The sequence below is a fragment of the Ambystoma mexicanum genome, chromosome 6p, assembly GCF_040938575.1.
Source record: "Ambystoma mexicanum isolate Mex_15411 chromosome 6p, UKY_AmexF1_1, whole genome shotgun sequence".
NCBI lineage: Eukaryota > Metazoa > Chordata > Amphibia > Caudata > Ambystomatidae > Ambystoma > Ambystoma mexicanum.
Genome location: NC_090935.1, coordinates 46,961,256 through 46,981,262, shown reverse-complemented (window position 1 = coordinate 46,981,262; position 20,007 = coordinate 46,961,256).

Here is a 20,007-nt window from a genome sequence, read left to right as displayed (position 1 = left end):
AATAAAATATGCATACCTGTACTTTGTACTCATGCATGTGCATATGCATGGAGATGTAAGTAGAAATCCGCGACACTTGCACAGTAATTTTTGAAGTAGGTGCTTTGCAAAGATATTGCATTCAGAGTGATCAACAGTACATTTGAAGTGCGGAACTCTGATGACGGAGTTAGATGTAGAGATCTTGAATGTGATTGGTGGATGGTTGTGTGACTGCTTAGCTGCGTCCAATGAGGGAATGGATTTGCGAGTGATGTGGAAAGGGTAGAAGGACTGGCTAAGAGTTACGTGCTGCAAGGACACCGCGCTTGTCAGTGGGTAGAGCGTGGCACATATGGGGTTCTACAGCAAATCCAGCATGGAAAGGGGACTATAGGATTCTGCCAATCAGATGTTCACATTGTTCATTTGTGTTGAAAGACGGTGCGTGTAGTGAAGATGGCGGAGGTGGAGACAGTCAGGGTGTTGGTGCTCGGAGATATTTTAGTCCATGGTTTACAGCACTATTCTGAAAGTAGGCATGTGGCACATAATTTCGATGTCAGAGGAGTGGAGGTGGTGTGGAGCGCTGCGACTGATTGCAATGTTGCGGCAATTCTCCAGGTTTGCAGAGATATGCGTAGGATGACCAGTCCCCATGTGGTAGTTTTGCACTACGGTGCTTGCCATTTGGGCTACATGAGTTCACCTACTTTGTTGGAAGATTTGGAACAGTTGGTGCAAGCAGTCATTAACATCTTTCCAACTGCGAAAGTAATTTTTTCTGTCTTACTCCCTAGAGAACATGGGACAACAGTTCTGTTTTTTGTCCTGATCAAAGTATTGGAAGGTGTACCATCAATCGCGGCATGCGTGCTTTCATGTTACGAGCTGGTATGTTTTTCTGCAGCCACGAGAACATTGTTTCCAGTAATGCGGCTTATTTTGAAGTAGATGGTGTTTCGTTATCTTTTTTGGGAAATGCCATGTTCTTTTTGAATGTAAGGCTTGCTTTGGAGAAGGTTCTGTAATGATTGTAGGAGTAAAGTAAGAAGAAACAAAATCAAAAAAATACAAAATAACAGGTTTCTGTCAGGCATCTGCCAAAAAAACAAAAAAAACGGCTCTTTTCAGAGCCCACCTTAAAGGGGAAAAGGGGAATACTATTTAAATGTACAGTCGTCACGCTCAGGTCCTCTACGTGTCTGAGGACATGGTGGTAGTCTGCAGGCAGCGCATATTACCAACGGGGTTTCTGGGGTGGAGACGCATGCAAATGAGAATGAGCGAAGCTATGGATTGGTCAGTGGGTGTGTTCTGAACAGAGAGATTTAGTGAGAATGGCCCTCATTACGACCCTGGCGGAAATCGAAAAACGATGGCGGAAATGCAATACCGCCATCGAATAGCGCTCGGTGCGACTATGACCCGTCACCGCAAAGTACGAAGCCATTAGCGACACCGTAGTGAACGCCAACGCTAACTGCACCAAGCACGCGCGCGCGCGCCATGCCAAACCGCAAACACCACCATGGTGCAACGGTACGCCAATTCCGACCCTAGCGGACATGTACCTAACGCCATCAGGCATGGCGGAATGTACCATTCCGCCATGGCGAGAAGTACGGCATCGCGAATCAACCGTAAACGGCCCCACTGAGTGCCTGTACACCGCTCCCTGCCCACAAAGTACAACTCCCCGTAGGTGCAACGAAGCCACAATGCAACCATTGAAATGTACAAGTCACCCATGCATGCCAACGAACAAAAGAAACACAACAGGGGCCAATGGGAGCTGCAGGGCACAGATGGCACGAATACAGAAGCCATCCCAATGGACATGACCACAGTCCCCCACCAAGAAACGCACGCAAACACAGGCACCTGTGACCAGCAATATTCCGAAAACCATTCAACCAGTCCACCTGGCTGACCGGCATCTGTTACACAAAACCCAATCCCCCGCCCCTGAGCATGACAACATTCAAACTGGCATATTGGCAGCCCCCATCCCTGACCTCACTGGGCTTCGTAGGCAAACGCGCACAGCACAGTACCACGCAACTAAACCCCGAAGCTGGAACCCAATGCAGATCTCCTCACAATACATCGCCCCCCAAATAGGCATATGCCACATCACTTGCAAAGAAAAACGCTACACGGGCCAAATCAGAATAGATATTTATGCACATCAAAATCACCAAGCACATACAGCCATCAGGCCATGAAATCCAAAACACCAATCACCATTGTGGGCTGCTTCCGCAAGAAATGACCAGCCACTACCTGTGTGTCGCCCTGTTCCCCCATGGTACACAGAGCCACATTCACGTCCGAAAAGGCAACATGGAAGCGCACAGAACCGCAGGGCCGTCCCAATGGGGAGGCACTAGTCCAGCTGAAAGGCCGAAATGTTGCTCCGAGCCACCAGTACTGCGTAAGGGCATGTGGCCCATTGGCGATCGTCCCATAAGATCGTAATGCTGCTCCACTGATTAACACGAAGCAGCAGGTGTCGGGAGTAAAATCCATCTGCAGGAGTGGCATACAGATGGCAGTGGCAAAAGGGGAGGAGATACCTGTCAACCAAAAGAAAAGAAAAAGAACAGAATGGCCATCAGAACTACATACCAACAACTCACTTCAATGATCACACGAAATCCACCGCTATATGCATGCCAGCCCACTCCAAAGGAACATCACCACCCCAAAACCACTTGCGACTCATAACCATCTATATCGAGGTGCAAACACCATCGCAAACGAGTGTCTGAGGGCGCCTCGAGACAGGGAGGGCTCAACAAGGCCAGATGGACGATGGTCCCACTATGGCAGCCCTGCATCACATAGCGTAGGGGAGGCGGATAGATCCCAAGAAGCCCTGTACATGGCAAACTCTGTATCAAATCACCTGCCCATGCATCCATCCATCATTCCCTCATCCCGGGATCAAAATGCCTGAATAATTACTCACATGACATTAGAAACATCCATTGAGTCTGTGCGTTATGCAGCCTGCTAAATCCACAGTGCCCCAGGCCGTAATTCCAGTGTTGTGAAGTAACATGTATTTGGGAACGGACGGCCTCATCGCCCACGTAGCTATTGCGCATCCCAAACTATTCATATCAATCATTGCTCCCTCGCCATGGGCCCTGTCTCAAGGACATAGAACAATAGAACGTTACATTTGCAGTCAGACCTGTGGGCATCTCCTCGCCGCTAGCTGGAAACCGAAAGCGCCGCCCTTCGAATTCCTCATTTGCAACATCACGTCGAAAAGGCATCTGTGGCCGTTTGAAATCACTAATTATCCCATCGAGTGCGGCTGTGTGTGAAAATGGCAACTGCCTTCACCCACGAATGGGACGCCCCGCCCGTCGTTGCAACTCGGTACAGTGATGCATGAGGGCCCACCGTTACTCGAGTACTACGTCCCACTGACCCCTCACAAGTCTGTTCGCGACTGCACAGATAGTATGTGAAACAATGGGACCACAGCAGAATGAACATATCAACCAATCTTACACGGCCATCGGGTACTAATACATGATTGCAATAGCAAGATACAATTCCCCGAATTGCAGCGTTGTGCGCGGGACGTGCTCGGCCAAAGGGGAGAGCAGTTTGCACAGGTGGAATCAATCACCACAGGTGGAGGCCATACAGCCTGAAAACACATAAATTGCACAGCCAGTCTCCTCCCACAACCACACCGAAATGCTACCGGCAGGACTCGCGATGTTGGCCCTGGGGGACCTGATAGCACTGCAAGTGCTCCGACTCCAAGAAGTAGACGAACACCAACTACAACCAGCCGCACGGAGGAGACGCAGGAGGAGGAGGAGGCCAAGGCAGGGCCAGCAAGGCCCACCAGCACAGCCACTACCACCACGCAGGCAGCCCGCAATTCAACGCCTCCGAGCACATCCGTTCAACCTCACTGATGAGCAGATCCACACCCTCTACCGTCTGGACCGGGACACCATAGCCGCCATTGTGGACATGACACAGGCTGACCTTGTCAGCATGATAGATAGCCCAACCGCCATCCCACCCCTACTGAAGGTGGTGTCTGTACTCCACTTCCTGGCCACAGGCACCTACCAGCACACAGTCGGACAGTTGCATGGCATTTCTCAGCCACTGTTCTCACGGACACTATTGCAAGTGCTCGATGCCCTCCTGAAGCACGCAGACGACTACATCTCTCTACCACGCTCGGAGCAGGAAATTACCAACACAAAAGTGGGATTCCATGCACTTGCCGGAATACCGGGTTGCATTGGTGCCATCGACTGCACCCATGTTGAATTGGTCGTCCCACATGCCATGGAGGCCCAGTACCGCAACCGAAAACAATTTCATTCCCTGAATGTACAGATGGTGTGTGACTCCAACAGGATCATTACACATTGTTGTGCCCGATTCCCTGGATCAACCCATGATTCTATGGTCTTGAGGAACTCTACAATACCACGCTACATGGAACGACACGCAGGGAACAGATCCTGGCTACTCGGTGAGTCTCATTACATGCATGATGATGTGGGGTATGTGAATTGTCAATGACCTGCCAGGAAGGGGGGGGGGGGGTGTGCGTACGTATCAATGGCATTCCACATCATACGTTTCTCGTCCACATACAGGTGATGCTGGATATCCACTGAAGAGATGGCTCCTCACACCAGTCCGGAACCCACGGGACCAGCATGAGGAGGACTACAACCATGCCCACTCACGTACCCGTGTAGTCATAGAACAGGCATTCGGCCTACTGAAGACCCGTTTCCGCTGCCTCAGCAGGTCTGGCGGGGCACTCCTGTACCGCCATGAGAAGGTTGCAAAGATGGTCATGGCATGTGTCATGCTCCACAACATGTGCGTACGTAGAAATGTGCCCATGCCCCCTGACGCAGAACTGCAAGCACCTGATGATGGTCATGATGAGGGTGGGGATGTGGCAGCACCTCATGGAGTCTGCGAGGCACCGGAGGGCCGTGACATTCGTCAGCATCTCATTGATGTATGCTTCTAGCACTCACGCCTGGTGGCTGATGCATGGACACGGGACTCGTGGCACTGCGTGTGTCTGGGACATGCACAATATGGACTGTACGCCTATGATGGCCTAGTACACAAAGATCAATGTCCACACTTCTCATTGGTTGATCGTGCACTTTTTATGGCATATGTGATATCATGTTGAACACCCTATCGACCCGCCACCCAAGTGAGCCCAACACACCCCCTCCACCCTCCTACCTCCCACCCGAACACCAGTGTCCAAAGATGCTCATTGTCAGTGGGCTGTCGCTATTGCATGCCCCCTCTGCGGGTATCAGGGGCACCCCTGCCTGTGGAGCGCAGGTTCCTTCCAGATCTACGTTGGGGGCTGCCCTGGACGGAACTTGCAACGGATGATGTGTCTGCCTGCTCACGTCCATGCATGTCCCTAAGGGTTTGCGAGAGCTCAGTGAGCACACGGCGCACTGCGGCAAGTTCGGCACATACGTCTTTGGACGTCGCATGCAGTTCCCCCCTCAGGCTCTCGGTGCTACTCTCCATTTGGACTCTCAGGCTCTCGGTGCTACTCTCCATTTGGACTCTCAGGCTCTCGGTGCTACTCTCAATTTGTGCCCTTAGCGTCTCTGTACCTCTCTCCATTTCTGCCCTAAGTGTCTCTGTTGATGTTTCTATGTCTGCCTTGGTGCCCCCACATTCATCGGCATGGCCCTTGAGGAGTGTGGCCATTTGCTGCTGTTGGACGATTAACTTGTCGAGGGACTGTTGCCTCTGCTGGGCCATGGCCATTTGCGGTGGTGTCACAGAGGGGCTGTTGTCCTCATGTTGCCTTGCCACAGGGCTTGTGGGGGATGGCCAGTCGTCGTCTTGTGGCTGCACCTGCGTGGTATCCTCATGTTGTACGGGAGGGGACAGACAGGGGGATTGGGACAGGTCATGGATGGATCTGACCTCGACATCCCCGTCTTCTGTGTCCGAGCATGCTGCCATCAATGGGGTGTCACCTATGGTGCTGCTGCCACCAGAGGTAGTGCCTTCTGTGGCATCCATTGGGGGGACCTGTGGTGGTGGTGTTGTGGCCATGCTGGCTGCTGGGGTGCCTGTTGATGTTCCCTCCTCTGTGCTGCCACCTGATTTGTGCTGCTGCCGTGTCTTGATGCGTGCAGCTGAGGTGGAGGGTCTCTGGCCGTTGGTCTTGGCCCTCTTTGCAGGTGTGCTGGTAGGGGTGTCCTGTAGCTCGTCGTTTGGATCGGACCCTGTGGTGGAGTAAAGGAGGGCGAGGGTTATTGATGGGTCAGTGGGAATTGGAATGGCATTGTATCACATGCATTGGGGTGGTACCTGAGGGTGATTTGGGTCGGGGTCTTGGAGGTGCTTTGATTTGTGTGTGGAGTGAGGGTGCAGTTGTTTGGCAGCCTGCAGTTAGGGTGTGCCTGCTGCACGTGTAGTGCGTGTATTAGGGGTTTTTAATTATTTATGTATTTATTGTGGGTTTTGACGTGCGCTTTCAGGCCGATGTGTGTGGACGTTCTCCTGGACATGTGTTTCTGTTGCACTATGTGGACGCATGGTACTTCACATGGTTGGACTTTGTGGATTTGGCATTGTTTTATCTGGCCCACCTACCTGAATCTTCGGATGTCTGCACTCCTTTCTCCATCCCTCCGACTCCCTCTATGCTCTCCATTCCGATGGTGGAGGCACAGATTTCTTCCCAGGGGGTCAACTTGATGGGTGATTCAGGACCTCCCCCGGTGGCTGTGGCAATGTTGCGGTTGGCAGAGAGTATGCTGCGGACGCGTATCCGCAGGTCGTCCCATCGCTTGCGGCATTGCTGTGGGGTGCGGGGTGCGGTCCCCACCGCACTTACCCGCTGTGCCACCAGAGCCCATATGGCCTTCTTGTTTGCAAGTGCCGTCCTGGTCATTTGCGTGGAGAAGACGACGGCTGCATTCTCCTGGAGGGTCTCTGTTAGCACGGTGAGTTCCTCACGGGAGAAGTGGACCTGCCGCTTGCGGTCGCACGCTTTCTTCGCTACTTTTCCCATTTTTCGTGGTTTCGCTAGGGTGGTTGACGGGTTGGGGTGTGTTTCAGGGTAGTGATTTTAGTGGTTGTGTGGTTTTGGTGTTTTTATAGGTGTACGCCGGGATGTTTCCCGTTCCGGGCCCATGTTTTAACTTCCGTTTCCGTATATTTCCGGGCACCGTACTTTCCGGTAGGCGCACACTGCGGTGACCGCTAAGAGGGGTGGCGGTATTGCACCTAGGGCGCCGTACGGCGGCGGTGTGGGCCGTTTTGGGGTCATTTCCGCCATCGCGGACTTTGCACTTCCGCCGTGGCGTGGTGCTCGTGCCCGATGGGTCGGAATGGGCCGCACTTTGCTCCTTCGTACAATGGCGGAAACGCTATTTACGCTGTGGCGCTCCGGTCAGTCGCTTTCCGCAAGGGTCGTAATGAGGGCCAATGTCTTTTTCCTGACAGGAGACCAGACAGCTGTGGCTCTGTGTGCTCGAAAACAGATTATCTGGATTTTGGGAGACTCATGGATACATTGGTTGAAGGTGCATGCAGAAAGTTGTGTTATATCTGTAGATCTTGATTTTCTCATGTGGAAGTGCACTGGCATGGAGTGGGTGGAATGCAGTGGCTGGACTTGGTACCTCTCTGTGATACTTTACAGACAGAGCGTCATCCTGATATAATTATCATTCATTGTGGAGGAAACAGTTTAGGGCATGTCTCTGGAATTTCTTTGCAATGTGTAATGAAGGAAGGACTTGCGAAGGTCATGGACATGTTTCCAAATTTGCAAGTAGTTTTTTCCCGTATTGCACAAAGACAAATGTGGCTGCGTTCTTCTGCATTTGGTCCACAAATGGAGAAAGCGAGGCGTAATGTAAATAAGGGTGTTTGTGCCTTTCTAAGAGATGTTGGCATGTCCTCTTTCCACAATGAAAACATTTTGTTTTGCAGCACTTTCATTTTTCGCAGAGATGGAGTCCATCTCACAAATGCTGGCAATCAGACGTTTCTTTGAAATGTACAAAATGCATTGCAACATTTTTTGGATTCATAGTCACCTATTTTGCATTACGTTTTTTTGAATCCAGGGTTTTTCAAGCACACAAAACACCACCAAAATGCTCTTTTCAGAGCCACCACGGACTCCCAGCGAAAAGTGCTTTGGTTTTGCTCCGTTCGCACCCTCCATTTTTGTGCGTCCTACGACTGTCCACAGACTTTTTGAAAAATGCGCGGTTGCCTACACCGGTCATTTGATAGTTCCATTGTTAAACTGAGAAAGGCGGCTCTGAAAAGAGCCTTTTTTGTAATTTTTGTTGTTTTCCATTTTTTTAATTTTTTTACACACAACACACTAGGAGAGGAGAGCAAAGGGGGGTAAGGAAGGGACACCAACCACTGGGATAAGAAAGGGCAGGTGGAGAGAGAAAGATGTAGGGTGGGCCTTACTTAGGTAGGGAGCAGTTCTTCTGGTGCTCTGTGACCGTAGTCTCAAAAGCACTTCGAAGACTTTCTCCCTGCAGAGTACTGCGTTGCAGTACATACACAATATTGTGACCCTCGAAAGGTAAGGGTCAACAGCATCGCAAATGGCCGGTGAGGCAGTTGGAGGGATGCGCTCTCCCACAGGAGTGTCTCTTGTGGTGAGAGGATCGGACACAGAGGATGCTGCGGAGGAACCCAACCTGCTACGTTCTTCACATGGTACCACCTTGCAAATGTCCGCACTGTGGAACGAAGTTAGGTGTCGCTTCATGGGTGTCGTACTAAAGCTGTACGCACCAGGTCTCCCGCGACTCAGCACCAACTTGCACTGGTTACACATAACCTGGTTCACACATGCTTTTGGTTCTTTCCAAAAACTGTAAACAACCGCCACACCCACGACTCCCGGAGAGTGCTTGTAGTGTGGAGTTCCTCCACCTCATTCTCTTCTTCCTCGCTCTCTACATATGCACGCGTATTTCCCTCTGCAGGCCCTTGGGGAGGTGGTGGCGGTGGAGGATTTGGGGATGGTGCTGAGGCTGATGAAGCAACAGCAGCCATGGATGCCATTAGGTTGGTCGGCTAATCTTCGCTACAGCAGTAAAGGCAGCAAAACTCAATCCGCTATAGCCAGAAGTACAATGAAGATGAGCTCGGGTGTGGCCTTTTATAGGGGTGGAAGGGTGCGTCTCGTGACCATATTGATCACTCAAAAGCGTTGCAAAAATTCGAAACAATACGTTGAAAGGTAGGGCCATTGTATGGGACATGTGAAATGGTGATTTTATACTGTAAAATAATTTCCCATGTCTGTATAAATTATTTTGAAATGTTGCGGTAGCAGACAAACTGCGCAAATTAGGCCACACGCTCAGCGTGGGTGCGGTCACATGATGTCGTGAACACATCCGTGAAGGAAATGGGTGCCCGCTGGACACCAAATGCAGAGTAACGGACGTGCGCATGCACGCGGGTTTTCTACGGACAGTGTTCGGGTCCTGAAACTAATTAAAAGTGCGACACAAGTGAGACGGACAGTTACGGACAGGCGCGATGTTCGCAGTACTTATGGGTGTGGTGCACATGTGCGTAGATGTTCTGCTGACTGTACAGCCAGGTACAGTGTCCTTAGGACACCTCCATTTTGTTTGACTACAGACATGCCGGCCACCGCGCCTTTTCTACAGACATTTCCATCTTGGCTGCGGACGGTACGGACAGGTATAGTGTCCTTAGGACACTCCCATTTTGTTCATTTACAGACATCCCGGACACCTGGTGTGTTCTAAGAACAGTTTTATATTGGTTGTGACCAGTATGGACGCCCCCATTCTGTTAATTTACGGACAACTTGGACAGCTTGTGCGTTCTAAGATCAGTTCCATCTTGGTTGGGAATGGTAGGGGTAGGTGTATTGCCCTTAGAACATCCATATTATATTGATTACGGCCAGCCCGAACAGGCGTGCTGTCCGCGAACATTTTAACAGTTTTAGAAAAAAATGTTGGGATCCAAACCATTCCACTACAACTAACATAAAAAATGTTTTAATACACACACATACATCAATCAAGAGAAAGAGGGGGAAGCAGACACTGAAATTAATATAGGGGAATTAGGGTTCAACATGGGCTGGTTGTGAGGGGATGAAGGGATGGATGTTTTGTCAAAACGTTTATGTTCTTCTTGAGGGTTTGGGGGTGGTTCCCTAGGAAATGGAGAAGGGAGACAGGTTCAGGTGGCACAGTGATATCTTATTTTTCCTCTCACGTATTCCTCCACAAATTGCCTTAACCCGTTAAAATTCTCATTTAGTATGTTCATTTTCTCTTCTATCCGTTTCAGGCTGTCTTGCTCTGTGTCCTTTGGTCGACTTTCTTCTTTCTTTAACCTGGTCTGTTAAAAATAAATATATATATGTTAAATGCCCATAAAATACTGACTATTAATTTGCTTATGCAGAGAAGTGTGTACCATTATTATCGCTATCTTCCGACATTTCCCCATGCGGAAAATTCTCCTCCAGCCACTCCAAAGTACTGCACATTTCTGTGTCAAAACAACAGAAATACATTATTTGTTCTGCACCTCATACAAAAAAGTACACACACATATAAGAAAAATGAAGTTCACTTACTACTTTCTTGTAATTTGTATTCGTTGTGTTGTGTTCGTCTACTGTCGCTCCTGGCTGCACAGTTTCTGTGAGGTAATTAAGTTGGAGGCATATCTTTTTTTGTTATGTATAATCCATTTCATTCTACATGGTATTTAAATGCATGGGTAATGTTTGAGACGTGTAGGTTCAATTGGTTACTTATTAGTACTTATAATGTGTTTATGTGTTCTTTTTTAAACTTCTGCATTTTTTATATGACTGTTTGGGTAGTGTTGATCTCGTCCGCGCCCATCCACACTGTGATGTCATCTTTGATGCCCTGGGTGTTAGTGTTAGCAGTGCACAGTGGTGCAGCCAGTTATGGGTGCTTAGCCTACCATAACTGGCGAATTTCAGGGGTTTTTGGTTTTACTTTGAACCATAATGTCACATTTGTAAAGTTTTTTTGTGTGAATTTCACAGGTTGTTAGTAGCGCAACTTAACCATAACGTCCCCTTAGCAAAGTTTTTTTTAGTGAATGTATATATATATATAGAGTGAAAAAAGTTTGTGAAAAGGATGTTATGGTTGCAAGTAAAACCGAAAAAACCCTTGAAATTCTCCAATTATGGTAACCTAAGCAACCATAACTCGTACCACCTCCGTACATTGCTAAGACTAACACCCAGGACATTAAAGATGACATCACAAATGTCATTGATGACATCACATATCTGGCCCACTTCTTTTTGTTCACTGACATATTCAGGCCACAGGATTTTGTTCACTGATGAGACAATTTTACAAATGAAAAAGTGTGACATATGTACACATTAATCTTCTTGTATACTGCTAAGAAACTTTCCCAAGGATTTGTCCTCAGTTCATGGTACACATACATGGTGAAATAAGTAAGCCTCAAACACACAAATCATTTGTGTACTTCATAATAAAGTGTAATGTTACTGTCATTTTTGGTAGTGTTGTTTCTTTCCTACTTACCTAAGTTTCTTTGTGTGTTTCTTGTATGCATTGTAGGTCTTGACACAAGTATATAGTAAGTTTTCAATTATTAGCTATTTATTCCATGTTTATCATTACTGAAAACTCTGACAAGGTACCATTCATTATTTTACTATCAAAAATTACCAAACACAAAATATTGTACTTCTATAGCGCATGCTGCAGCCATTGCCTGTGTGTATGTATGATTCGGGCCCTGTACTAACAACAACACTCCAACATTATGTTTTGTTGAGTTCATGATGGATATCCCGATCACCCCTCACATCTTGTTACTAACATTATAAACACAACCCCTGTTAGAGACTTCTTATCACAATTACTTTCATATATGATGTCATCGGTGATGTCATCAATGAAATGATAAATTAAATGATATTTTATTTATATCGCGCTCGTACACAAGTGTTTCAGAGAGCGACCAGGCAAGGGAGGGGAACAGGGGAGAAAAGAAAACAAATATCTTACTAGGCCCAGTGACATTAAGAACACGCAAGTGCATGGGGAAGGGAAAAGGGGGAAAGTGCATGGAAGGGGGAGAAGTGGAAAGTGCGGAACAGAGGAGAGAACAGAATAAATAATAATAAGTAAAATAAATAAAGGCGATAAACAGTGGTAGTGCAGCCGACAAGTTGCAAAGTGCTAGGTTAGTCAGATAGGGTGTATATGATCAGTGCAGAAGAAGAGTGGGTGGGGGGCTGTATGGGTACAGAGACAGGCCCCAGTGCAAGGGTGGCCCTGAGGCAGTGCAGGAGGGTGGCAGGATGAGCAGATACCTGGTCCCGAAGGACAGAGGGTTGCCAGGTGCACAGTGCCGCGAGAGAAAGCAAATCAGCAGGAGAGAAGAGAGGCAAAGGCAGAAGCGAAGAGGAAGGTCTTGAGGTGCTTCCGGAACCGTAGATGGTTCTCCTCAAGTTTCAAGGTGGCAGGGAAGCTGTTCTAAGAGGAGGCCCCAGCCAAAGATAGAGATCTACCCCCAGCTCATTTCTGTGACAAACAACTCACCCTGAGAGAGTTAGAAGTAGAGGAGCGAAGGGCTCAAGAGGGGAGGTATTTACGGAGGGATAGTTGAAGGCATTTTGGCCCCAGGCCCCAGAAAGTCTTGTGAACAATGCAGAGGGTTTTAAATATAATCCTTGCATCCACTGGGAGCAAATGAAGAGATTTCAGAGCTGGAGAGATACGTTCCAGGGCTTGTGGCCAAGGACAAGTCTTGCAGTCCTGTTCTGGATTAGTTGCAGAGGTTGGAGAGTGGAGGCAGGTAGATTTAGAAAGAGGCTGTTGCAATAGTCATGCCTAAAGAGACCCAGAGCATAGGAGACAGTGAGCTTCTGGGGGAAGCAGAGGAAAGGCAGAGTACCTCTAAGGAGGTGCAGTAAGACATTTTTGACTTTTGAGAGACGTCAGAGATGTGTCGGAGATGAAAAGTGTGGTGTCAAAGAAGACCCCTATGTTCTTAGCCTCGCAGGTAGGGACAGGAGGAGGGCCAAGGAAGGCCGGCCAGAGTGTGAGGGGAAAGGATGGTGAAGGTGTGCCGATGAGGAGGATCTCAGTCTTGTTGGCATTTGAACAAAGATTGTTGGCAGCAAACATATTTTGAATGGCGATTAGGCAATCAGAGATGAGGGAAAGAGGGGAGGTGGCTGAAGGAAGCCTGAAAATGAGTTGGGTGTCATCAGCATAGCACTGGAAATTTTAGCAGAAAATGGCAATGCAGTGGGCGAGAGTTGCCAGGTATTGGTTGAAAAGCCAGGGCGAAAGGTTAAACCCCTGGGAACACCACAGGTAGAGAGGGAGATAGAAGACAGGAAGGACCCAAGTTGTACTTCGGAGGGTCGATCAGAGAGGAAAGAGGTCAGCCAGGCCAGAGCCTGATCGGTGATGCCCAGGTTGTCACGAAGATGATTGAGCAGGGTGGTATGGTTGACCGTTTCAATAGCAGAGGAGAGATCAAGTAGGATGAGGACAGAGGGAATTTTAGAGTCAAGGTTGGAGAGCAGGTCTTCACGGATGTTCAGGAGAGCAGTTTCCGTGCTTCTGGCAGCTCTGTAGCCAGATTGGTGGTCATGGAGACACCCAGCAGAATCAGAATGAAGGTTAAGCTGAGAGATCAATGACATTTGTGATGTCATCTTTGATGTCCTGGGTATTAGTCTTAGCAGTGCATGGAGGTGGCGTGAGTTATGGTTGCTTATCTTACCATAACTGGCACATTTCAATGTTTTTTCGCTTTTACTTGGAACCATAATGTCCTTTCAACAAAGGTTTTCATTGAATTTCATGGGTTTTTGTTGGTGCAATGTAACCATAACGTCCCTTTAACAAAGTGTTTTCATTGAATTTCATGGGTTTTTGTTGGCGCAATGTAACCATAACGTCCCTTTAACAAAGTGTTTTCAGTGAATTTCATAGGTTTTTACTAGTACCTCTTTAATCTGCTACATGTTCCCTATATTATATGACCCCCCCCCCCCAATATGTCAAATAGGGAGTCCGTGGTTGGCGTGGTAGTCCGCGGACATCAGCTAGCATTTCCAAGGCTCAGAATTATAGGGGAGAACCAAAAAAGATGTACCCAGAAACCAACAAACTTATGTACCTAAAATCACAACTAATATTTACAACATGCAAATATATCTTTTGTGCACACACTTACATTAAAAAATCAATTTATTTTGAATTTAACACACATTACAATGGAATGCACAAATCACAAACCATAACTGTACACTTCATATAATCTGCTCACTACAACTCTGCATACAAATACCAGGTGCTTATTGACATCAAATTCCCACTAGAAAGTAAGTGCAATGCATTTATTTCACTTTTATCAGCTTTCATTATATAAACATGTCTTATAAAACAGAAGCACTTTTTTTCTCACAGAAATGGCAAGCACAATGGAAAGGTTAGAGGAGCACTTTCCAAAAGATGAAACGAGTGGCAATAACATCTCTAATGTTATACAATACATATTTTAATGTAATTTGTACACACATTACTAAAATAATAATGTTTGTTTTTCTTACAGTACATAGTTTTAATGAACAAACCATGCCACAGTTGAATTATACCCAATCCCCAGAATCACAACCAGAAGTCCTATCCCCAACTGTATATAATGAAATCATGAACCTGTACAACAAATTAGATGAACTTAGTAATGATTTCAAAGAACATGTACCGTGTGGGAAAGATCATATAATTAAAAATGTTCCCCATCACTGTCCTTCTTGCACCTGTACCCGTGGCCCCAGCAATAATCCCAAGCGAATTCTGAACATTTTAATGAAAGACGCTTTGACAAAACCTCACTCCCTTCCTCCCCTCAACATGATTGTACAAAAGTTCCTGGTTCTCCCATTTATGTTTCTCATTCCGATACCCCATCCCTTTCTTGAATAAATATACATTTCTACTATAAATGTTTTGATTACTGTTGTATAATGTTTCCAATTATTTTTTAAGCTCCCATTCTGAGTCTGTGGACACAATGAGTGTCAGAAACATTGACTCTCACATAGCCTTTCGGAAAGTGATGAAAACTTTGCAGTTTGTATAAAATACACTATGGGCGCCGATTACCAACTAAGGCTCCCATTCTGGATGCACTTTCTTACTATCTGTAATGAAACCTCAACTGCAACTGTGTTATACACTAAAATGCAATCGCTATGTAATCATTTTACCATAGTCTTCTGTGAGGTTACAAGTTTTCTGTATCCCTGATCTAAGTCTTCCTTCCTAAGCCACCATTGTATGTATACGACAAAATTCACACTGCTCATACAAGCTCACTGTAACTCTGAGCAAAGCTTTCTTTGTAACTAAAACACACCTTCATGCAACAGCGCCTTGATGCCTTTGGGCCGTTAGTGCGCTTTACAAATTCCAATAAATAAATAAACAAATAAATAAATAGTGCCCGGGGTGTCAGCACACAAAATGGAGGAGTCCCCAGACAGGCGCAATGTCCGGACATGTCCGTTTTCATGTGACACACTTTTAATTAGTCCATGGACACCGTGACTATTCTACGGATAACCAGCACATGCGCCCTGCGATCCCCACCTGGAGGGTGTCGGCGGACAGCTGCGGACGTCATCATGTGACCGCACCTGTGTAGCGTGACGGGGGTATCCATGAAAGGTGTCCGTGGCCGCCAACAGTGTAAAAGTGCTTTTCCAGCCAATCTAGGGTGTTTCAAGTGGAAACTTTACCCTTGCACAGCTCCCAGAACCATTCTACGTTGATCTGGCAGCTTTTCACAACTTTTCAAGGCCTATTTTCAACTCTCTAGTCCGCGGAAAGTACGACTCTCCATGGACGGTTCCTCTAAAGGGACCCACCCATTACTTTTCCTCATTCTCAATCTGGCTATCCAGGAGAGAGCTCCCTCCCGCACCTGCTTTGCCGAACTGTCTTTCTGCACAGTGGACAGCATCATGGCATCTGCTATGGCCTCTTCTGCTCCCCAACCACCACCATCTGGAGGGCCTGGACAGGGGAACAGGTGCGATGATGTCGAGAAGGATCAAGAGGACGACAAAGATGAGGTAGTGGAAGTGCCTACCTCAGCACCCGGAATGGGTCTTCGGAGTGGCAGTTCTTTAAGACCGTGGGTGGGGTCCCAAAGGCAAAAGCTGCCTGTGCTGAATATATTGAGTGTGGGGTGAAACTCAGTCGTGGACAACACGGCCACTACTCCTTCGGGACCACACCAATGCGCCCCCGCGTCCGTTCTAACCGCCCGGTTGCACAGAGAAAGTCTGTTCCTTTCGCTAAACATGGGTCAAGGACAGATTGTTTTGCTGTTTTCATTGGATTTTTTGCAGCATTTGACTTGGTAGATTGTAACTTGTCGCTTGAAAAGATGCAATCTCAGGTACATTTATCAAAAAGGGCAGAAAAATGGATTTTTATCATTTTTAACTGATAGAACTGTCAAGGTTTTTAATGGTGATGTGGCAGCGGACCTGTCAGGCTGGTTTATGATGTGCCAAAGGCGCCCTGTCTATCACCGACTCTTTGGAGCATATACATGAAGCCCTTGTATTAATGCTGGATGACGCTGGGGTCTTTTATAGGAATTATGCTGACGACTCTCAGATCATGCTACATTGCCAATATGGCAATGGTCAACACTGTTTTTGATTTGATACCGCACTGGATGGCACAAAATGGATTGGTGCTCAATAAAGCAAAAACCGAACTACTACTTGTAGGGACCCGCCAAAGGCTTGGTGAATTGCCGGCTCTGTGTCAAAATGTTAGTATAGCTGGCTGTCGAAAGGTAGAGCTTTAGGGGTCAGCCTGGATGCTATTGTATGCAGCTTGCTTTGGACTACCTCTGAATATTACCTCAGGTTATTGGCTGAAATTCGTCCATACGTGTCTTAGTCTAATGCTGCTAGTTTGGTTCAGGCCATTATAGGGGCACGTCTGGATTTCTGTGCTAGCGTAACGGGGGAGGGGGGGACTCAAGTCAGAAGAACCTCCCTAGACTGCGAGTAATCCCGAATAATGTAGCCAGAATAGCAGGTTCCTGGTCGGCGTGCTTGTATTACCGAGGCTAGACAGACCTTACATTGGTTACCAGGGAGAGAGCGGATCAAGTTGCTATGGAAAGAGTAAGAGTTACTTAAGGCAGCGGCTATCACGGAAGCGTCATGTGAGGGATTTTAGGTGCAGTCACTTTAACTCTTTGTTGGTGCCACGCTGTAAATTGGAGAGAGCGGCACATTATCTTATAATTTGCTGGCTCCTGATCTTTGGAATCCCTTACCCTGCCACCTAGCACTTGAGTCTTCTTTGGATGCTTTTATGAAAGTCCTGAAGACCTTCCTTTAAGGTTCAAGGATTTTATTTATTGATGATGATTCGTGTGTATATTGTCTGTGTAATGTTTTTATGATCTGCCTATTATTTTATCTTGTTTGATTGTCCATTTGTGTGTAATGATATGTTGATGTATGTGCAGTGTCCGTTTGCCTTCGGGCCCAAGGTGCTTAATAAATAAATAAATCCACCCTCCTCTGGTGAGCTCCAAGAATCGACTGAACAGGTGAGTGTTCTACAATCTCCGTTCACATGAGCATAGGGTGTTTCCTGTAAATGTCCAAATGGAATTTCTAGAATGTTTAGAATGTAACTTAAGGAAAATACTGTTTTCCTCTGTGATTGCCCCCCTGGGGAGTGCTTAAAATGTATTCAATGCGCACATTGCTCGTTTAACCGTGATTGCCCATCACCTTTAAAGGGCTTTATGAGACATCAGACAAAGACCCCCCCAGACAAAGGGGGAGGTGGCTAACCCTGCGCACCACCCATACCGGAGGCTAGGGACAGTCCCCCTGAAACACCCCCTAAGGCCAGCTGGATAGGGAGGGGCGCTGCACTTGATAAAATAAAATTGATGGTAAATAGGGGAAGCTACAACCTGACTTCTTACCTTACTTTAATTGGACAAAGACACCAAGGTGGATTTTAAAGGGATCCCAACGTCACTTAAACCCTATACCGCCCAATTGCCCTGCTTAAGTTTGCCCAGTGTGAGTTCTTTGTACATTGGAATCTGTCCCCTCAGCCCACCCTTCCTTGGAGGGGTCCCAGAGTCATAGGGTGGGGCTGACAAAGCAGACCCGTTGCCTCACACCTAGTACCACTTACTGATACATGAGGCCAGAGGTTGGCCTCTGTTGGTGGTCCACCCCCTAGGGGGTTTAAGGCAGGCCACCACATGTCCTCTGCTACATTACACCAGGGTCCTTATCCCCTAACCCTTCTAAAACCTATAAACACAATCCACATAACAATCCCCCTCAACAATAGCCCCCATACTTACCATTCCTACGCTCCTATGCCTAATAGTGATACATTGATATGTCTCTCTCCCTGATCAGATATGTTGCTCTGTTCCTCTGCGTTGGTATAGTTCTGTCCCTATCACTCCTGTTCCTCTGCATTGGTATGGTTCTGTCCCTGATCACTTCTGCTCCTCTGCATTGGTATGGTTCTGTCCCTGATCACTTCTGCTCCTCTGCATTGGTATGGTTACGTCCCTAATCTGTTATGTTGCCCTGTTTCTCTGCATTGGTATGGTTCTGTCCCTGGTCACTTCTGTTTCTCTGCATTGGTATGGTTCTGTCCCTGATCACTTCTGCTCCTCTGCATTGGTATGGTTACGTCCCTAATCTGTTATGTTGCCCTGTTTCTCTGCATTGGTATGGTTCTGTCGCTGGTCACTTCTGTTTCTCTGCATTGGTATGGTTATGTCCCTGGTCACTTCTGTTTCTCTGCATTGGTATGGTTCTGTCCCTGATCACTTCTGCTCCTCTGCATTGGTATGGTACGTCCCTAATCTGTTATGTTGCTCTGTTCCTCTGCGTTGGTATAGTTCTGTCCCTATCACTCCTGTTCCTCTGCATTGGTATGGTTCTGTCTCTGATCACTTCTGCTCCTCTGCATTGGTATGGTTCTGTCCCTGATCACTTCTGCTCCTCTGCATTGGTATGGTTACGTCCCTAATCTGTTATGTTGCCCTGTTTCTCTGCATTGGTATGGTTCTGTCCCTGGTCACTTCTGTTTCTCTGCATTGGTATGGTTCTGTCCCTGATCACTTCTGCTCCTCTGCATTGGTATGGTTACGTCCCTAATCTGTTATGTTGCCCTGTTTCTCTGCATTGGTATGGTTCTGTTGCTGGTCACTTATGTTTCTCTGCATTGGTATGGTTATGTCCCTGGTCACTTCTGTTTCTCTGCATTGGTATGGTTCTGTCCCTGATCACTTCTGCTCCTCTGCATTGGTATGGTACGTCCCTAATCTGTTATGTTGCTCTGTTCCTCTGCGTTGGTATAGTTCTGTCCCTATCACTCCTGTTACTCTGCATTGGTATGGTTCTGTCCCTGATCACTTCTGCTCCTCTGCATTGGTATGGTTCTGTCCCTGATCACTTCTGCTCCTCTGCATTGGTATGGTTACGTCCCTAATCTGTTATGTTGCCCTGTTTCTCTGCATTGGTATGGTTCTGTCCCTGGTCACTTCTGTTTCTCTGCATTGGTATGGTTCTGTCCCTGATCACTTCTGCTCCTCTGCATTGGTATGGTTACGTCCCTAATCTGTTATGTTGCCCTGTTTCTCTGCATTGGTATGGTTCTGTCGCTGGTCACTTCTGTTTCTCTGCATTGGTATGGTTATGTCCCTGGTCACTTCTGTTTCTCTGCATTGGTATGGTTCTGTCCCTGATCACTTCTGCTCCTCTGCATTGGTATGGTACGTCCCTAATCTGTTATGTTGCCCTGTTTCTCTGCATTGGTATGGTTCTGTCGCTGGTCACTTCTGTTTCTCTGCATTGGTATGGTTCTGTCCCTG